The 18,168-nt window shown below is 51.8% G+C and overlaps 1 long non-coding RNA gene across 1 annotated transcript in view; it reads left to right on the forward strand.

Moving 5' to 3' along the window:
* The window catches only part of LOC116951184 (uncharacterized), a 78,285-nt gene extending 74,464 nt beyond the window's left edge, over positions 1-3,821 (forward strand). The window contains exon 2 of the long non-coding RNA XR_004404138.2: positions 514-3,821. This is a non-coding gene — a long non-coding RNA (uncharacterized LOC116951184). The remainder of the gene's footprint in view (positions 1-513) is intronic.
* Positions 3,822-18,168: the final 14,347 nt, after the last annotated feature.

Consider the following 18,168-nt stretch of genomic DNA (forward strand, 5'->3'; position numbering starts at 1 on the left):
CAATTTCATTTGACGGCACCATGGCGATGTTCACGAAACGCGTTGGATCAAAGCTGCACGCCGAACCGCTGTAATCTAGCAGCGCAATTTGGAAGTCGTCTCAAATCGCGGGGATTTTGTTGAATATTGAGAAGATTTGCTTACCGCAATGATGATATCAAAATGTCATGAATCAAAACTTGTCCGGCAAGATTTCATACGTAATGGTAATTGGATGAAAGTACAATCTAACGGGCGTATAAATTACAGCGATAAGACCAGTGGCCTAAATCCAGCATGATATGCGGTGCATAAATTGGGTTTAATTTATTCAGAGTTGATGAATGTGTGGTGTTACACATAATTTATCTATAAGTTAGGATGAGTAATACGATCGTAATAATATCCGTAATTTACTAATAATGATGATGGTAAAATATTGAGGGTGCAGTAAATGCCTGCTGTGGCTTTGTGAGATGAATGTGTTGCAGGTGCTGTGTTTTGAGAGTTGTATTGCTGCTGCTGACGTTGCAGAGACACGGAGACAGCACAGGTGTGCCCGAAGAATCGTCGCGGAGTCTGGAAAACGCTCAGGTGCTGGGAGTCGCTTTGGTGACGACACTGAAATTAACGTCATCTTACCACGATCGCGATCATCGCCAAAATTACCTAAAGTCACGGGTCATCATCATCCACACCACCACTCGTCACCACAATGATCTTCAAACAACATTAATCATAAATCAATGGTCTCAATGTGAATAAAAGGAAACTCCAAGACACAATTGGAGTTGCTTTCGTATGATTGTGCATCTATGTGGGTGTTCCGGAGGTTTAAAGCACGTGAATGGCTATCCGAAGGTTTCTGAGTTCGGATCGTGGTCAGGGGTAAATTCGGCCCATCATCCTTGCAGGGTCATCAAATGGGTGCTTGAACAGGTAATCGGCTTTCACCACCAATATTTATCCATAATAGGGTTTTTTGGGGTTAGATCGCTTCAATATAAGTGTCCTTAACCCGCCATCACCCCACACAGCCAGTTAGTAAGGTCTGTCACGTAAACAAAACCTGCCATTTAGTTACTATTTCGGCACAACAGTGTGTTGGAGAGTAAAGCCACAACATTTACAATTTTAGTACAAATTGTAACCCAAAGAAAACCTCTATTATGGATAAATGAGTGCCTTTGTTGTACCAGGTGGTTGCCATGTGAAGAGACTGGCTCCCTGCAATGGGAATGTGGAATTTACACCACTGGCTTTTGGCCGCTCACCTGGGTGGGTGTCGGCCCACTGCTGTTGCGAGCTGAGAGAGGCACATTTTGTCTTGGAGAGGTGAAGTCCGAACAGATGCGGTCACCGAATCGGGGGGCGTTTTCCCCAATAACCAGCAACAAAGACACTGTCAGAAGCACACGTGACATCGTGCCCAATTCGTAGTTTATCAGGGGGAGCCAGGAAACTCGTGGAGGTGAACACGTCTTGTTGTTGTTGTTTTTACAAATGCTTCCATTCGTTTTCTTTGTGCATTAAATTATAACATCGGCGTGTTTTGGTCCGCGCCGCGTGCCGTTCAGAATTGATGCCCCAAAGTTTCGCCCCACACGCCGGGAGCTTCTTAGGGAGCCGAATGAGAAGCTCCCAGCGCCTGTCGGAGACCCACGCAGCGCAACCCCTGCGATTACCACCGCAGGGGTGCATACCACCAGCGCTCAGAATGACATTGGAAATTAATTTCTTTAGGAGCGCTTTTTTGTTTTGATTTTAAGCTTTCGTGACTGCAGTGATTCATATTCTTGGTTCTTTCGGTAAAGTCACGTTGAAGGGAAACAATAAAATAATAAAATATAGTTTGTTGTCCTTCCCCCGCACCTCCGGTTAGCAAAGTTGGCTACGTACGGCGCGAAAGAAGTTCAACATACATACTGTACTGCACGACATGGGCTCGGTCGGTAGCCACGTGCAGGGCGTAACACACGTGCGCGCGTGGGTATAAAACACTGCGACAGTGTTGGTGTGCGGAAGAAGTCAACGTGACCGGCTTGGGCGCGTAGAACAGAGTGCCCTTTTAGCCCCGAGATTAATTTTCGCCGGCGTTATGGAACAAGGGCGGCAACGTTGGCAGGGTCGGGGCGAGGTCAGGCGGAATATCCTGAAGGCGTGCGGCGTCGGCGGCGTCGCAGGTGGCCGGGGCGTTCCGCGGAGTGGAGCGGGCGCCGTGGAGCGAGCATAAGCGAGGACCCCAAAAAAAAACTTCTTCGGGAAAAAGGTGGAACAAGCCACAGTTTTGTCTCTACGCTCAGCGGGCGTCCGACCGGAGGGCCCGCCGAGTGCGCGGGGTTCGGAGGAGATGCTTTGGACGTTTATAGCCGCTGAGGCCCATTTATTTGATTGCCTCTTGCCCGAGAGAGCCACGTGCGTGTCAGTGGGGCCCGCAGCGACTCGCGCTGCTTGTGGTGTGAGACGCTTTGGCATGATTCGTGGTGAATCGTGATGTTTGATGGACTGCAATGCAACTGAACATCTAACCGTTTGATGAATTGCCACGAATTTGATTCATTCTATCATGAGACCTCCTTTGCCAGTATTAAATAATGACAATAGGGGTTTCCCCTTTCTAATAAGAAAACAGTTCTGTTAAGATGTTAAAACACCAAACTGAAACCTTTGCAAGGAATCATGTCTGCATTAACCTCACATACTTGTGGTGAACATACAAACAAAAAAATTGATTCATTCTACTCGAGAACTGATTATTGTTTTGTCACTCTGGTACGTTTAGCGCCTCCTGTGGCTGCGGTGTTCAGGTGAATTAAATACTTTCACCCTATACACAGACAATCAATTATTTCATTATGATTCGATACATTCATTGTGGGAATGGCATGTTGCCGATTTGTTTCAATTTGTGCATTCAGCATCGTATCATGGGATGAAGAAGCTTTTCATAAATATTCCAGGGCCGTGTGACGCTGGATTAGAGACGTTCCATTGGACTACTCCCAGAAAAGAAATCGATCAGGTGGCCAAATCATCTTTTATCTAGTAGGGGTCACACCGTCTTGTACACTCTACCATGAGATTTTTAACTACCTTACATTTTAAAAATGTCAGTGCCGGTGACCGCGCTGACACGGTGACTTCACTGTCCTTGAGAACCCAGTTTAATAACGGGCGATGGAAACCCCAGATTCAAAACCAGGAACTCAGCGGTGCCGGATCAGCACTCTGACCTACCAAGCCACCTGTCCACCTCAGCTGCGAGGTCTTTTTGCGAGCCGTGTCCTCGGCAGCTCGGCTTCAACGCGCGTCCCTTCCCGCGGCTCACAGCTGCGTGCAGCTTCTCCGCAGCGGTGATTGAGAGGTCATCTAAGAAAGCAAAACAAAAGCCAACGTCTTACTGTGCGAGGGCTTATCGTAGCCAGAAGCCTCCCGTGCAAACGCCCGGAGCAATTCCTCTGCCCCTTTTCTGGGCTTCTAAGCACACCGCGCGGGAGTATGTGTCACCGCGGGTATTAAAAGCAAGGACACGTGAGCGCGCCGTACGGAAAGTGTGCTATGTGAACGGCTGTCTTGGAGACCCAGTCATGCTTGGCCTTCATGTCTTTATGCTCGCGTGTGGCCTTGTCAGCCACAGAGACTTCGAGAATTGTTCCGCTTTTGTGAAGTCTGTGTTTTGTTTTCAAGTGCCGTACGGGGTGGGGGAGGACTTGATGCTGGATTATGGATGGTGGCCTTGCGTATCACTTTGTAAGCGGTTCATACCTGCTCAGCCCTGCTCTTAGTGTGTCCACCTGTCGGACAAAATAAAATTTCGTTCTCTCAAAAAAGGATGCAACATTTCTCCGACTTCTGTGTCTAAATTCATGCAGGAGGAATGTGTATTGTTGTTGTTTCTTGGGTTGGAATGTTCTGAGTGTTTTAATAGCAAAGCCGCAGTTGCTGGTTTGATGGTAAGTCCATTAATCGGATTGCTGAGTACCATGTCCCTCGTCTGAATATGTGAAAACCTTCATTTGCATGGCCAATGTGCAGCCCAAATAAAAATAAATTGGATACATCCCCAGAGTGAGCAGCATCCAAAAAAAACAACACAAGGCAGTCTCACGCCACATTTGTAGTTTTTCGTGCATTGGTCCATGAAAGCCTCACAGATCCCCTTGTTGCGGAAGAGAGATCGTTTGTTTAGAAACAACAAAACACCGTTTTACGTTATTTCTGTCGCCGAACAAACTCTGCTGTCCCTCGTTTTGCTCGAATCCCAGACGCTGAAACCGTTACTTGCCCCATCGTATATCGATGCGTGCCAGAAGAAATTAACGAGTGACGGCCAAAACAGCGGCCCAGCGCAAACTGTCTCAACAATCACTCAAAGTTGTTCTCCGGTGTCAGCCCGCATTGTTCAATTGCCCCCTGTTTGTCTTTACGCTGGCAGCGGACACCAATGTGCGTGTTGCACGCGTGTGCGCACACTTGCGGGGGAGTGGCGTGTATCCCTGCAGCTTACGCAATGCGTTGCAAAATCAACGATCTGAGTTCCGTTTTATGCCATACGGATATCGGTGATGTGAGCCCTCTCCTCGCTGGATGCCGTTGTCAAAACAAGCAGTGGGAAGACACGGGCGGCCAGCCAGCCATGGTGCTGGCCATATCACCTCTATGTGGTGCCGTGCCAACCGTGTAAAATAGGTGCTCGCTAACAGAACTTGCCACAGCTGTGGATTATAGGCGCACTGCCACCACCACCACCGCCGCCGCCGCACCCAGCGCTGTGTGGACGAGGGTTGTGCCAGCAGACTGCGGGAGGGCGAAGAGTGGCACACGGCCGTGGCGTCGGGGCGGGGAGCTGTGTGGTGGTGGGTGCGTGGGGGTGGGGGGCGACCGTTCCTTGGGTTTATTTTGGGCAGCGCCATTTCCGCTCCGCCGGTCGGTCTTGTGTCCAGCCTCAGCGGCAAGGTGCCCCCATCCATCTTGTACAAAAGGAATTGCATTTCCTATTTAGCTAAAGAACCTCTGGGTATTGTGCTCATTTGCGCGCGCGCGCGTGTGTCAGCGTGCGTCAGTGTGCGTGCTTTTGCCCTGCAATCGCGAACTTGTTTACGACCTCTGCCGTGGGCCCTCCCGAGTCGAGAGACGCGGAGGCGGCGGTGTAGGAGGCTCTCGGAAAAGACGCACGAGGGGCGTCAAGGGGGTTGGGGGGGTGGGGTGGATGCTGGAGGGCTCCGCGCGTCCCAAGCAGAGCTGTTCACGGCCAGCCGCGCATCTCGGCGACAATCGAGGGGGCCCCCCTCGGACGCCCCGGCCCGATTTGTTTATTTATTACTTATATACTTATTCTCCCCCCCCCCCCCCCACTCGTTCGCTCGCTCGTGCACTAATATATTTATTTCCTCTCGCTGTGAGTGCCCCCTCCCCCCCTCTGTGAGTGCGAACTAAATAGGAGCCCCTCCAGAGAAAAATAGCTGTTTTGGAAGGCCGCCGACTCAGCATGTGCCTCGCCTGCCCCATCCTGCCCCCTTCATTTAGCATTTCGTGGTTCACAGCTGGTTTATTTTTCAAACCACATTTAACATGGAGGGGGTAGGGGGTGGTGTGGTGGGAGGAGGAGGAGGAGGAGGAGAGAGAAAAAAACACAACTGCAGTGCCTGTTTTTCTTACAGCTCCACAACACAAGGCCGATGAGTCGTTTCCTCTTCTCTCACGGCTCTGGCCACGGACCGGCGTTGCGCGTCAAGCGAACCTGGCTACCGACAGGGGTCCCCCCCCCCCCTCGCTACCTGACAGGGGTCCCCCCTGGCTACCGACAGGGGTCCCGCCCTCTGGCTACCCGACAGGGATCCCGCCTCCCCGACCCCCCCCCCCCCCCCCCCCACTGCAAAGGTGCCGACGCCTCTGCTGAAATTCTCCGGCGCGCAGAGAGGGGGGGAGGGCGAGACGTCGTTCGCCCTAATTTGGACCACCCGCGAGGAAGCGGCGACGGTGCCCCCGCCTCGAGTGGTGGGCCCCCCGGGGAAAGAAAGGCCCCCCTTTGTCGAGCGCACCCCCCCCCCCCCATTGGTGCCGTTACAGCGAGCTTAAGAGAAAATGAGAGGAAGGACGCAGGGATAAAGACGCTGAACAGTGCCTGTTCTGACCAGCAATCTAAACTACCGAAATTAACAAATGCGAACTCGAGATATGCGGACGGAGCGAGGTCGAGGCTGTGTGGCACGCACGACTCGCGTGTCGCGAGGTCGCAAGTTCATCTCCCCCCCCCCCCCAACTCCACCCCCACCCTCCTCGCGTGTCGTTCGGCGTGATGCCCGAACCCACGGCGGACAACTCCGCAGCACGAGCGCGAAAGCCCGCGCGGTAACTTGAGCGCCGCTTTGCGGGAAGTCAACCGCGGTTATCAACGTGGAGATCCTGGCGCCCTTGCTAGAGGAATGTGGAATTTCCACCGCCCGACCAAGGACTGCGCGTGGAGATGAGTGCCGACTGCTTCTCGCAGCAGGGAGGCAGTTTCGCTTTGAGCAGTGGTGGGGGGGGGTGGGGGGGGGAAAAAACCAGAATCCACAATCTCAACTTCTACATCTCAATCAGGCAAACGTGTCCGTGTTCACTGACGTGGACACGAGAGATCGCACGCCACATCGCGCCCGTGCGGGGGTTTGGCTCGGGGTCACTTCACACTTGACGACGACGATGCGATGGGCATCCGTCTGGCAACCACGAGCCAGTGACGTCTCGGTGAGAGCGTCGATCGATGCATCTTCTAGGGTCACACTTTGCCATGGCCGTTCTCGAAGGCGCACAAGCCGCTGTAGAGTCTCGGATGACACGGTGAAGTTTTTCACGGCCATTTGACATAAATTGCTTGAACATTCTGCACGCTATTACCAACCGGACAGGAATTACTCGGTAACAAGAGCAGCGTATAATGAGAACACCTCTTCGTGTGTTTGGTGGCGTAGGAAGCCCTCATTTGTTAATTTAGAGGGCACCACCTTGACAAAAGTGCCACGAGTCAAAACCTGACATGCGATTAATCAGATATACAGATTGTACAGATGATTAATTAACACACGCACTCACGCGCACACACACACGTATACAACACAGACACGTTGACAAATGCTGGACGGATAAAGAAAAACACCCAAGGTACACTCAGCACATTGTACACAGGTTGATAATTTCTGGCACAGTGTAATGGCACTAATATATTTTGAATGGTTACACATTTAGGCTCGCATTTATCCCATAGCTCTCTGCAGACTTCAGGGCTCCCCCATTTATCATTGGCCAATTTGGGGTGTTTGGGGCCAGCCGAGGTGACCCCTCCCCCCCCAGTCCCCACGGGGTGCTGGGCCCCGACTACAGCTGCGTGTGCAGCATTTGCATCTCTTTTCGGGTGTAATTGCACTCTCATTAATAACGACCCACGCGCTATTATTGCGGCGGTTATAATGCATTTCTCGCCCGCGTCCTCGCCCTACGGCGTTGTTGCCGCTTTGTCGGAGCGATGGTTGGCAGTGCGCTGAGTCTCGATCGTGTATCGGCCCGATACTCCCGGCACGCCGGCGGCCTCGTGTCCTCGCGAGGCCGCGCGGTGTTTTTTTGTACGCGCGCGTGGGATATTCACCGCGTGGGAGAAGGGCAACGAGGCAGCCGCCACGGTGGTGTGGGCACGGTGAACTTCTTTCACACCGCGTGGAGCCAATCGTGCCCATTAGGAGGTGCGGTGTAATGGTTAGCAGCGCACTGGACTTCCGGTCCAGAGGTCGCCGGGTTTAATCCATGTCCCGGCGCAGCAGTTGAAACGACGGAGCGATTTTTTTAAACTAACCCACCCCCCCACCGCCGCCTCTGTCCACCCAGCAGTACAAATCGGCACGCCACAGTTAGACGATCGGCAAGTCGCGCGTGGTAGGGTAAAGTGCGAGTTCTCTTGACTCTTCCAAGCCGTCGTGGCCACCGTGGAAGCGTGGGCGACAATAGAGCCACGATAGAAGGTTTACCCTCGAGCGCTCCCCCCGTGCTTGGCGGGGGCTCTCTTCCACCAGCAGCGGCGCGAGCGAGCAATTGCAGGGCTGCGCCTTTACCTTAGCCACCACCACCAGCAGCAGCAGCGTTGGGATGGGGTCGTTGGTTCCGGCCACGACCCACGGGTTCCATTCACTTGACCCACCCACGCCTCCTCACCCCTCTCTCACCAAGCACGGAGTTGCAGGGCTGCGCCTTCATGGCTGCCTCCCACCACGCAGCAACGAGTGCCGACATGCGGTGTTCTGCTGCTGCTGCTCCTGCTACTGCTGCTACTGTCTGCTGCTGCTGCTGCTCCTGCTGCTCCTGCTGTGTGGGACACGAAAGTTTCCGTGGCGTTCCAAGTGAGCGGAACTTTCTTCACGACGAGTCCGCATTCAACGACCACCTAGAAATCCCTGCGCACAATCAATGTCGGCCGATTGCCTACGCAATTTGCGTTTTCGGGCTTTTTATTTTTTCTGGTGACAATTTCAGAAAGCTCACGACAACCAGGCGACTTGAGTGGCCTGGGCCAGAGCTCTGAGTCGACAGCGCTGAGATCTTGGGTTTAAATCTGGGTCACAGCGACCGGTGAGTCAACTGGATTCTGAAGTGAATCCTGATCCTTACTGAGTGCACATTACATTGCATTGTTTCACCTAATTTTATTCACTGCAGCCTTGAGGCCTAAACATGTTGCTTTGATGTGCAATTAACATTCTTGATTTGAAGCTTTCGTGACTGCAGGAATCCATACTCTTGGGTTCTTTCGGTAAAGTCACGATGATAGAAAATGATTAGATCACGACGTTTGCGATCGAAACGTCGTAATCTAATTATTTTCTATCTACGTGACTTTACAGAAAGAACCAAAGAGTATGCAATGGACATTATTTTGGGGGCATAATACAAGTGTGGATAAGTTATTCGATAAGAAGGGACCCGAGCAGCAGTTCAGAAACATCAACTGCTGAAGTAGCTGGCACGTGGTTTTGCACTGCGAGCTGCTGAAGTTGTGAATGGAAGCTTCGTCATCTCGTGACGCGATTATGACATCACAATGAAAATGTAATCACAGGATAAAGCGCGCGCATAATCAGTTCAATAATTAACAATAATTCTACATGGCAAAAACGGAAGAACAGATAAATATTTTATTTGTATCAGTGAAATATTTGGACCGCACTAAGGAGATTGTAGTCTGAATGTCCCCACTTGTCACAAAGGCTTACAGTGAGGGAAAAAAGTATTTGATCCCCTGCTGATTTTGTACGTTTGCCCACTGACAAAGAAATTATCAGTCTATAATTTTAATGATAGGTTTATTTGAACAGTGAGAGACAGAATAACAACAACAAAAAAACAGAAAAACGCATGTCAAAAATGTTATAAATTGATTTGCATTTTAATGAGGGAAATAAGTATTTGACCCCTCTGCCAAACATGACTTAGTACTTGGTGGCAAAACCCTTGTTGGCAATCACAGAGGTCAGACGTTTCTTGTAGTTGGCCACCAGGTTTGCACACATCTCAGGAGGGATTTTGTCCCACTCCTCTTTGCAGATCTTCTCCAAGTCATTAAGGTTTCGAGGCTGACGTTTGGCAACTCGAACCTTCAGCTCCCTCCACAGATTTTCTATGGGATTAAGGTCTGGAGACTGGCTAGGTCACTCCAGGACCTTAATGTGCTTCTTTTTGAGCCACTCCTTTGTTGCCTTGGCCGTGTGTTTTGGGTCATTGTCATGCTGGAATACCCATCCACGACCCATTTTCAATGCCCTGGCTGAGGGAAGGAGGTTCTCACCCAAGATTTGACGGTACATGGCGCCGTCCATCGTCCCTTTGATGCGGTGAAGTTGTCCTGTCCCCTTAGCAGAAAAACACCCCCAAAGCATAATGTTTCCACCTCCATGTTTAACGGTGGGGATGGTGTTCTTGGGGTCATCGGCAGCATTCCTCCTCCTCCAAACACCGCGAGTTGAGTTGATGCCAAAGAGCTCCATTTTGGTCTCATCTGACCACAACACTTTCACCCAGTTGTCCCCTGAATCATTCAGATGTTCATTGGCAAACTTCAGACGGGCATATATATGTGCTTTCTTGAGCAGGGGGACCTTGCGGGCGGTGCAGGATTTCAGTCCTTCACGGCGTAGTGTGTTACCAATTGTTTTCTTGGTGACTATGGTCCCAGCTGCCTTGAGATCATTGAGAAGATCCTCCCGTGTAGTTCTGGGCTGATTCCTCACCGTTCTCATGATCATTGCAACTCCACGAGGTGAGATCTTGCATGGAGCCCCAGGCCGAGGGAGATTGACAGTTCTTTTGTGTTTCTTCCATTTGCGAATAATCGCACCAACTGTTGTCACCTTCTCACCAAGCTGCTTGGCAATGGTCTTGTAGCCCATTCCAGCCTTGTGTAGGTATAGAATCTTTTCCCTGACATCCTTGGAGAGCTCTTTGGTCTTGGCCATGGTGGAGAGTTTGGAATCTGATTGATTGATTGCTTCTGTGGACAGGTGTCTTTTATACAGGTAACAAGCTGAGATTAGGAGCCATCCCTTTAAGAGTGTGCTCCTAATCTCAGCTCGTTACCTGTATATAAGACACCTGGGAGCCAGAAAGCTTTCTGATTGAGAGGGGGTCAAATACTTATTTCCCTCATTAAAATGCAAATCAATTTATAACATTTTTGACATGCGTTTTTCTGGATTTTGTTGTTGTTATTCTGTCTCTCACTGTTCAAATAAACCTACCACTAAAATTATAGACTGATAATTTATTTGTAAGTGGGCAAACGTACAAAATCAGAACCCATCAAGGGACTATGGGGAGCGGGTGTGCTCAAACTTGTTAGATGCGCACGTTCCCAGCTGCCCTTCCAAGTGCATTCATCCAGACATTTGCTCACAGACCTCTAAATGCAATTCTTCGTGTGAAAATCATATCTCTCTGTCAGAAAACAAAAACGTTTGCCAATTTTCCGTGAGTGATAAAGATAGCATCGGATGTATATATATACACACACGCCACTACTACGCACAAAATAAATATTTGTTTTCAATGCTATCTTTTTTTTTTACCCCAGTAAAACAAATGTTATTTAGGCCAAACAAAAAATAAGAGCGCACCACGAAACAGCGGCGCGAGTGAAGGGGGCGAAATCGCTCGGCCGCTCGCTCGCAGCCCGCCCCGCGGAGCGCTCACCGCAGCATCGACACTGCCGCGATGACATCACCCGCTCGACGCATCAACGCCTGCCTAGCCGGTGATGTCATCGCTCTCTCGCTGTGTGTCTCTCTCTCTCTCTCCCTGCCTCTATCTCTCTCTCGCTCTTCCTCTCACCTCGCTCCCGTGAGGCTGGCGGAGCAGAGAGCGGAGCGAGTGCCCGCGCGGGTCGCCGCGCCCCGCCGTTCCGCTCGCACGGAGCCGATCGGAAAAATCGCAACTCGCCCCCCCCCCCCGGGTCCACCCCCCCCTCCCCCCATTTATCGTCTCTTCCACCGCGCTGTCGACTACACGTAGAGGTGCCAACAGCGATTAGCGAGCACGAGATGTTAAATCGCGCAGCTTAATGAAACTAAAGGAACGAGAGACGTAAAGAATGTAGCGGCGGCGCGGGTGGGAATTGTCACCATTTAGTGGAAAAAATTATCGCTGCTGTCCCGACCCTTTTGAAAACGTTTTAATAACAGATCCATTTCTTTATTCAGAAAAATACTCACCGGGTCTCACGACAAATTATTATTTTTAGACCGAGGGTCCTGCACTGCGGCTGTTTGGCCAGACACGTGAACGAGCGATTGGCTTTACGCGGGAGTCGACTGGATTACCTGGAGAATGAGCCGTGCATGTGAGGGTGTGAGGGAATCACAATCAAAGCTCCGCACAGATAGATTCAATAATCCACTGCTCAACTGCTTTATTCTGGACACCTCAGTTGATGACCCGAAACCAATCTCACGTTCGGGATCCCTCTGTATAACACCGAACTAAACACACTCGTGATGCTTTCTCTAATAAAATCAGCGGGGGCAAAGTGTCCGTTCAAACGAGCAAATTTTGCGGTGCTCGTCGCCATCGATAATCCCGAGCCGTTTACGTAAATTCCACATTCCCATGGAAAGTGCCAGTCGATCCGTTTGAACGAGACCGCTGATCGCGAGAGAACACAAATGCTGTGAAACGTCCGGCGCGGCAATTATAAATCGTGTCGCGCGATTGATAACTTTATAGTCCCAGAAAACGTTTTTTTCTAGGTATAACAAAACAAACAAACAAAATCCGCCGATCCATTTTAAACCTCGACTCTGGCTTTGTGGGAGCCAAAGAGGACGAAGAAGTGAAAATAAAGGGGAGGGGGGGGGCGACATTTGAAGAACCCAAAGCCGTCAGGGTCACATCGCCGCGCGCACGAACGCGGCGATTTTTCTGCCGTCCTGTGCCCGAGCCGCTGCCGCCCGCATTGTTGACTCCTCGCAGAGACCGCGCCGCCTTTCACCACTGTCGTGGGTACACACATCCCCCCACCCAGCCCACCGAGCTGCCGTGGGTACACACATCACCCCCCCACCCAGCCCACCTACCCACCGAGCTGTCGTGGGTACACACATCACCCCCCCACCCAGCCCACCTACCCACCGAGCTTTCGTGGGTACACACATCACCCCCCCACCCAGCCCACCTACCCACCGAGCTGTCGTGGGTACACACATCACCCCCCACCCATCCCACCTACCCACCGTGCTGCCGTGGGTACACACATCACCCCCCCACCCAGCCCACCTACCCACCGAGTAAAATAACTTAGGTACAAAATAAAATAATAAAAAACCCACGTGACTTTACCGAAAGAACCAAAGAGTATGGATTCCTGCAGTCACGAAAGCTTCAAGTCAAGATTATTGTAATTAGCTGGATAGAGGTACACCTCATCAAAGCATTGTCCTGATACAAGCAAACACATGTTTACATTGCACTGGCGGGGAGGGGCTGGGGCAACGGGCAACTTCTGATACAAGCACACTATTGTGAATATGAGCACAGCTGGTCTCGCTCCTAAGGTGTCTTTATAGTGACCTTGTCGTGTATTGTGTATATATGTATGACCAGTCGAAATAAGTGGGCATGGGCAGGACACCTCGCTGAAAGGGATTACGTCTGGGCAAGGCAAACGATGGAGTGGCAGCCAAAGGGGTGAATGTGCTGCAGAGGTGGAGAGGATGTCCATTGCGGAGATGGAGTGATGAAGGAAGCTCACTTGTTGCTAGATAGGTCGTCACGTCACAGGATCGCGGTGGCTCGAGTTGCTTTCATCCAGTCGTGGTTAGATCGTGGCTGATATTTATACAGTGTCTATTGTCTAATCCATGTGTATCATTTGTGATAGGCCATCAACTATCGAGTCTTCAAGACCAATGGTATGAAGAAAACTCTTGATCGATTTTGACTTTTTGAGTCTCATCAGCAGAGTCAGCCCGGTCTCCCTCGCTCCCCGTCCACCTCCCTCCCTCCCTCCCCGTCTCCCTCCCTCCCCGTCCCCCTCCCTCCCCGTCTTCCTCCCTCCCCGTCTCTCTCCTTCCCCTTCTTCCTCCCCGTCTCCCTCCCTCCCCGTCTCCCTCCTTCCCCTTCTTCCTCCCTCCCCGTCTCCCTCCCTCCCCGTCTCCCTCCCCGTCTCCCTCCCCGTCTCCCTCCCCGTCTCCCTCCCCGTCTCCCTCCCTCCCCGTCTCCCTCCCTCCCCGTCTCCCTCTCCCCGTTTTCCTTCCTCTTCGAGCGGTGTTGTTGTTGTTGTTGACCAGAGTGGATTTGACCGCCGAAGACCGCGGGGACGCGGCCGCGTTGCCGTTGCTGTGCCGAGGAGTGGCGAGGAGGAGGAGGTTGTTAGCCGCGGCTCCACGACGAGCTCGCGCCCTCGCTGCGGCAGGAGAGCCCCACTCCGCCAATGGTATATGCACTGTACCCCGATAGGTAATGAGTTTGGTGAAGGCTGGGTCTTGCGAAATCGTAAAACTGGGGTTTGCGTTGACAAAAAAGAGCGGTAATCTACAGACCGGCCATCGGGTTACATAATGAGGCAATGAAACCGATTCGTTATTTTGCACGCGACAGCCGAGCTCATTTCGACCGATCGCAGCCCCGTCGAGCGCTCATTGAGCATCGCTCGCGAAGACAAAAACCCTGCGCCTGTCCCCCCCCCACTTTGAACACAGTTCCAGCATCGATCGCTCTTAACGCTCGCATGCTCGAAAGTGTTCCTCACCATAACTGCACACACACACACAAAACTTTCCCATTCCGGATATTAGGGCAGCGGTTTATTTTCTAAACAAATGGGAGCGAGGGAGAGGCACCATTACAGCACGGCCCTCCTCGCCTCCCGGCGGAGAATTAGCTCCTAAAGAGGCGAGACGGCAGAAGAAGAGAAAGGGAGAAAAAAAAGACTGCCGGGACCTATATTTTTTTTTCCCACGTTGATAATTCCGTTTGACCCGAGCCCTAGAGGGTCACGGCTGTGGCAGCCATTGTGTTGGGCCGATTTGTGGAAGAAAAAGGGGTTAAGGCTGACGAATTGACCTTTTGACAGTTGAGCCTTGACCGGATTGCTCTCCCTACCCCCACACCGCCACTGCCGCCCACCCCACCGCGCCCTTCCCGAGTCTGGAGGAGGCCCGATAATGAAGCGGAGTGATTGTGGCGGTGGCTACCGCCGCCGCCGCCGCTGCTGCCTGCGAGATGTCCTCCCTTGGCTCGGCTCGAGGCAACTGGCACGACCACCGGAGTGTCCGCACGCCGCACCACGCACGCGTCCACCTCACTTGATTTTGCCCCATGCGTCGTTTTGAGTGAACATGTAAATACATAAACAAGGCGTCCCATTTATTGTACTAGTAAAGATATATAACAACAAAAAACTTACTGGTTTTGAAATTGTAAAAATTGCGTTTATTTCATTTTTTGCATGGCTACGCTTAATTTGATGATGTGCAACGTTTCGATGCCGTCTACCTTGCTTTAGTGACCCCTCCCCCCGCCTGAAAAAGAAGCACTCAAGTCTCAATGGACGGGATGCTCACGTGGGTTGAAATCAAGGTTCAATACAGGTTCATAAGGCTACATAAAGGTCATCCATCTGTTCGACCTGCAATAGTTCGCCCGCTCGTGATCCGACAAATTCGGGTTCGCAATTCAGGAATTGATTATTCCACGTTGTTGTTGATGTAGCGGCCTCTAGTGGCTGCAGTTGTCACGTGAATCTCTCGCAAACAAGACCCCCCCCCCCTCATTGATTCTCCACCTGGATATAAATGCATGTGATTTGATTAAATGATTCACTGCTTGAGCCGCAGTTAGCAATTCGTTGCTGAAGCGAGGGAAGTGGTGGAAGGGTTTTGGTTCCCACGTGAGAACTTGGTCCGCAGGATCTTCCCCGGCACGTGTCCTGGTTGAGCTGCGAGGTGGTTGGGCAAACCGTGACAACTACGGCGATGGTGGTGCTGTTGGTGATGATGATGATAAATTAGTTTCGGCGTGCGATAGCGGAAAAAGCACGCATCTCGTTATTCCGTCGCTGGCACCGGACGTTGCCGTGTTGCTCTGAAGAAGCCCCTAGGCAACAATTCAGTTCCTGCTTCAATGAAATGATGTCCACTTGTTTACGAAGCTCCCGGCACGTGGAGCGAAACGTCGGACATGGTCCCGAGCAACGCGCGGCACAACTCGACAACACATCGGGGAGTCGTGCAGCACAAACCCGCGTCACCCTACGCCGGAGTTGTATTTCATTCTTGAATACTCCGCGCAGGCGACAATATCAAACTCCTGCAGACCACTAAACAAGTAGCAGACTGCCCTGAAGAATGGCCAGTGCCCGAAACAGCCGACTACATTTTCCGATCGTAAAGCATTCCAGTAGAACGCACATTTGTCTTGATAAAGTGTCCAAATGCAAGCGGACCTCAAGACGCTGTGTATGAGAAAGACGTGCGTTTTATGCGATATTGCATAATAGGGTTTCTGTTTACGAAGGTGAAGGCTGAGGTCATGGGGGAAAGGAATAGGGGGGGGTTAAGATGACTGCATGGAGTTGCGCACCGTGGCGATGGCACTAAGGGCGCGAGGCAATGGGTGGATGTGGTGACAGGCGGCGCAGGCGACGATGGCAGTCTTCAGCCGGAGCTTGAGCGGCGAAAGAGGTCTGCAGTGCGGGTGCCCATTTCTAGTGACGACGGAGGGCAGGTTCACGTTTACATTTGTCCTGCGGACCACGCACATATGTTGGGAAACTTCATTTCGCGCGGGGCGTCGAAGGGGTGCGTACCCGGGCTGGCCAGGAGAAAGCGGTAGAGCAAATGGATTATTCGTAATCTGCTTCCATCTGTATGGGAATAGCGTGTTACCCCCTCGCGCAATGCATGGGTGGTGTCTGGGTGCGGCGGTTTCATTTCTACTTGTAGTCTAAACACAACTCATTATTAATTGCCTGAAAACATCTAAAAAAACAACTCAATGCAGGGCCCTCATGAAAAAGCGTCCTACGACTCAGTGTGGCTTTCCTGGGTTCACAAGTACAAAACAAGTAAAAGCTGCAGGTTATTGTAATTTGATTCACTGCAGCTGAGGACAGTAGCAGCAAGGGGGAAGGGGGGGAGTGGCAGAGCATGAGAGCCGAGCCCACCGAATGTTGAAACCGAGACCCAAGGCCGTGCCGGAAACAGCCCAGGGCCACTGGCTAGCAGCCTCAGTGGCCCAGGGATGGGCCACTGGCTAGCGGCCTCAATGGCCCAGGGATGGGCCACTGGTTAGCCCGCTAGCCAGTGGTCCTGGAGACCGCAGCATTGAGTCACACGCCGAGCACGAGATGCTGGAGATTCCTGAATGTGGTTCGCTGACCACGGCTGGCGCTGGCTCTGCGCTCTCCACTCGGCTCTGCGTCCCTTTTCACTCGAGCTTCTATATGTATATATTGTTTTATGTTCGGTCGCAGGGGCACCTGTGAATACCAAGAGCGAGTGGCCGACGTTGGTAAGCCGAGACACCTGGGGATTATCGTACAGGTGTGCCCTCGGCCAATCCCTTAGCGCCGCGCCGATCACAACAGAGCCCGCTTTGTGCGGTGGAACCGCCTTTCCGGCAGCTGCGAGCGAAGTCGATTCCATCGCTTTTAAAGCAGCCAACATCCTCTTGCAGCTGATGAGAATCCCCTTCAGCTGGAGAGAGAGAGAGGAAAAAAATATGCGCAGGCTGAGAGTTGAGAGTAAAGCAAAAAACCAGCCAAGTTTTTTTTTGATGACGCGATAGCACTGTCGTATTTATTCGGGCTGTACCTATGTGTTGTTCGGCGGCACGGTGTCCGACGTTTCGTTCCACGCGCCGGGGGCTTCGGGAAATTAACGAGGAAGAAGCTCTCAGCGCGTGGAGTGAAACGTCGGACGTCGAGCCGAAGAGCACTCGGTTCAGAAAGGAAAGAAAAGAGAACTACATAGCAGTCGTCGTGGGTTCATAATATATAATCTGAGGTTGCAAATATGTACACCGCACAGGCACCATGCAGAATTAAATCTGCAATAGCTCACAAGCCTGGGGGGAAGTGATTGAGCGATGGGGAGGTCCAGGGGCACCAGCGGTATCGGCTGAAGATGACCTCTTGACCTTGACCACCAGGCTACACACAACTGGATTTGAAGTTTGCGTGACTGCAAGGATCCATACTCTTTGGTTATTTCCTTGCCCATTCCAGCAGTTGTTTCTAGCTGTGGTGGTCCCACCTTATGACAGGCGTTTGTGTTGCGCCCGAAACGTCGTGATTTAATTATTATTATTATTTTCACCTACGTGACTTTCCCGAAAGAACCAAAGAGTATACACACAACTGCCCGATCTATAAAGAGCCGGAGGTGTAACTCTTCAAATGGCTCTGGCAGTGACAGAACGCGTCAGTCTTGAATGGTTTCAGACTTGTACGGAATCATCAGCATCCACTGCCACTCCGTCAAAGAGGACATGGCAAAATCGAGTAAATGGAGCTGTGTGATTGGCCGATCGCGAGCCGCCTTTCAAACTCGCCCAGAGGGGAAGTATAATTGCTGAGGTGCACGTCATGCACGTGTGCAGGATGATGCTTCTGGTTTACTGTGGCCTGAGGAGAGTTCCCTGGGTTGCAGCACCTGTATTCCACTCTGCAATGTG

This window comes from Petromyzon marinus, chromosome 3 (genome assembly GCF_048934315.1).
Source record: "Petromyzon marinus isolate PM22_M1 ecotype Great Lakes invasive population chromosome 3, UKy_Petmar_22M1.pri1.0, whole genome shotgun sequence".
Classification (NCBI taxonomy): domain Eukaryota; kingdom Metazoa; phylum Chordata; class Hyperoartia; order Petromyzontiformes; family Petromyzontidae; genus Petromyzon; species Petromyzon marinus.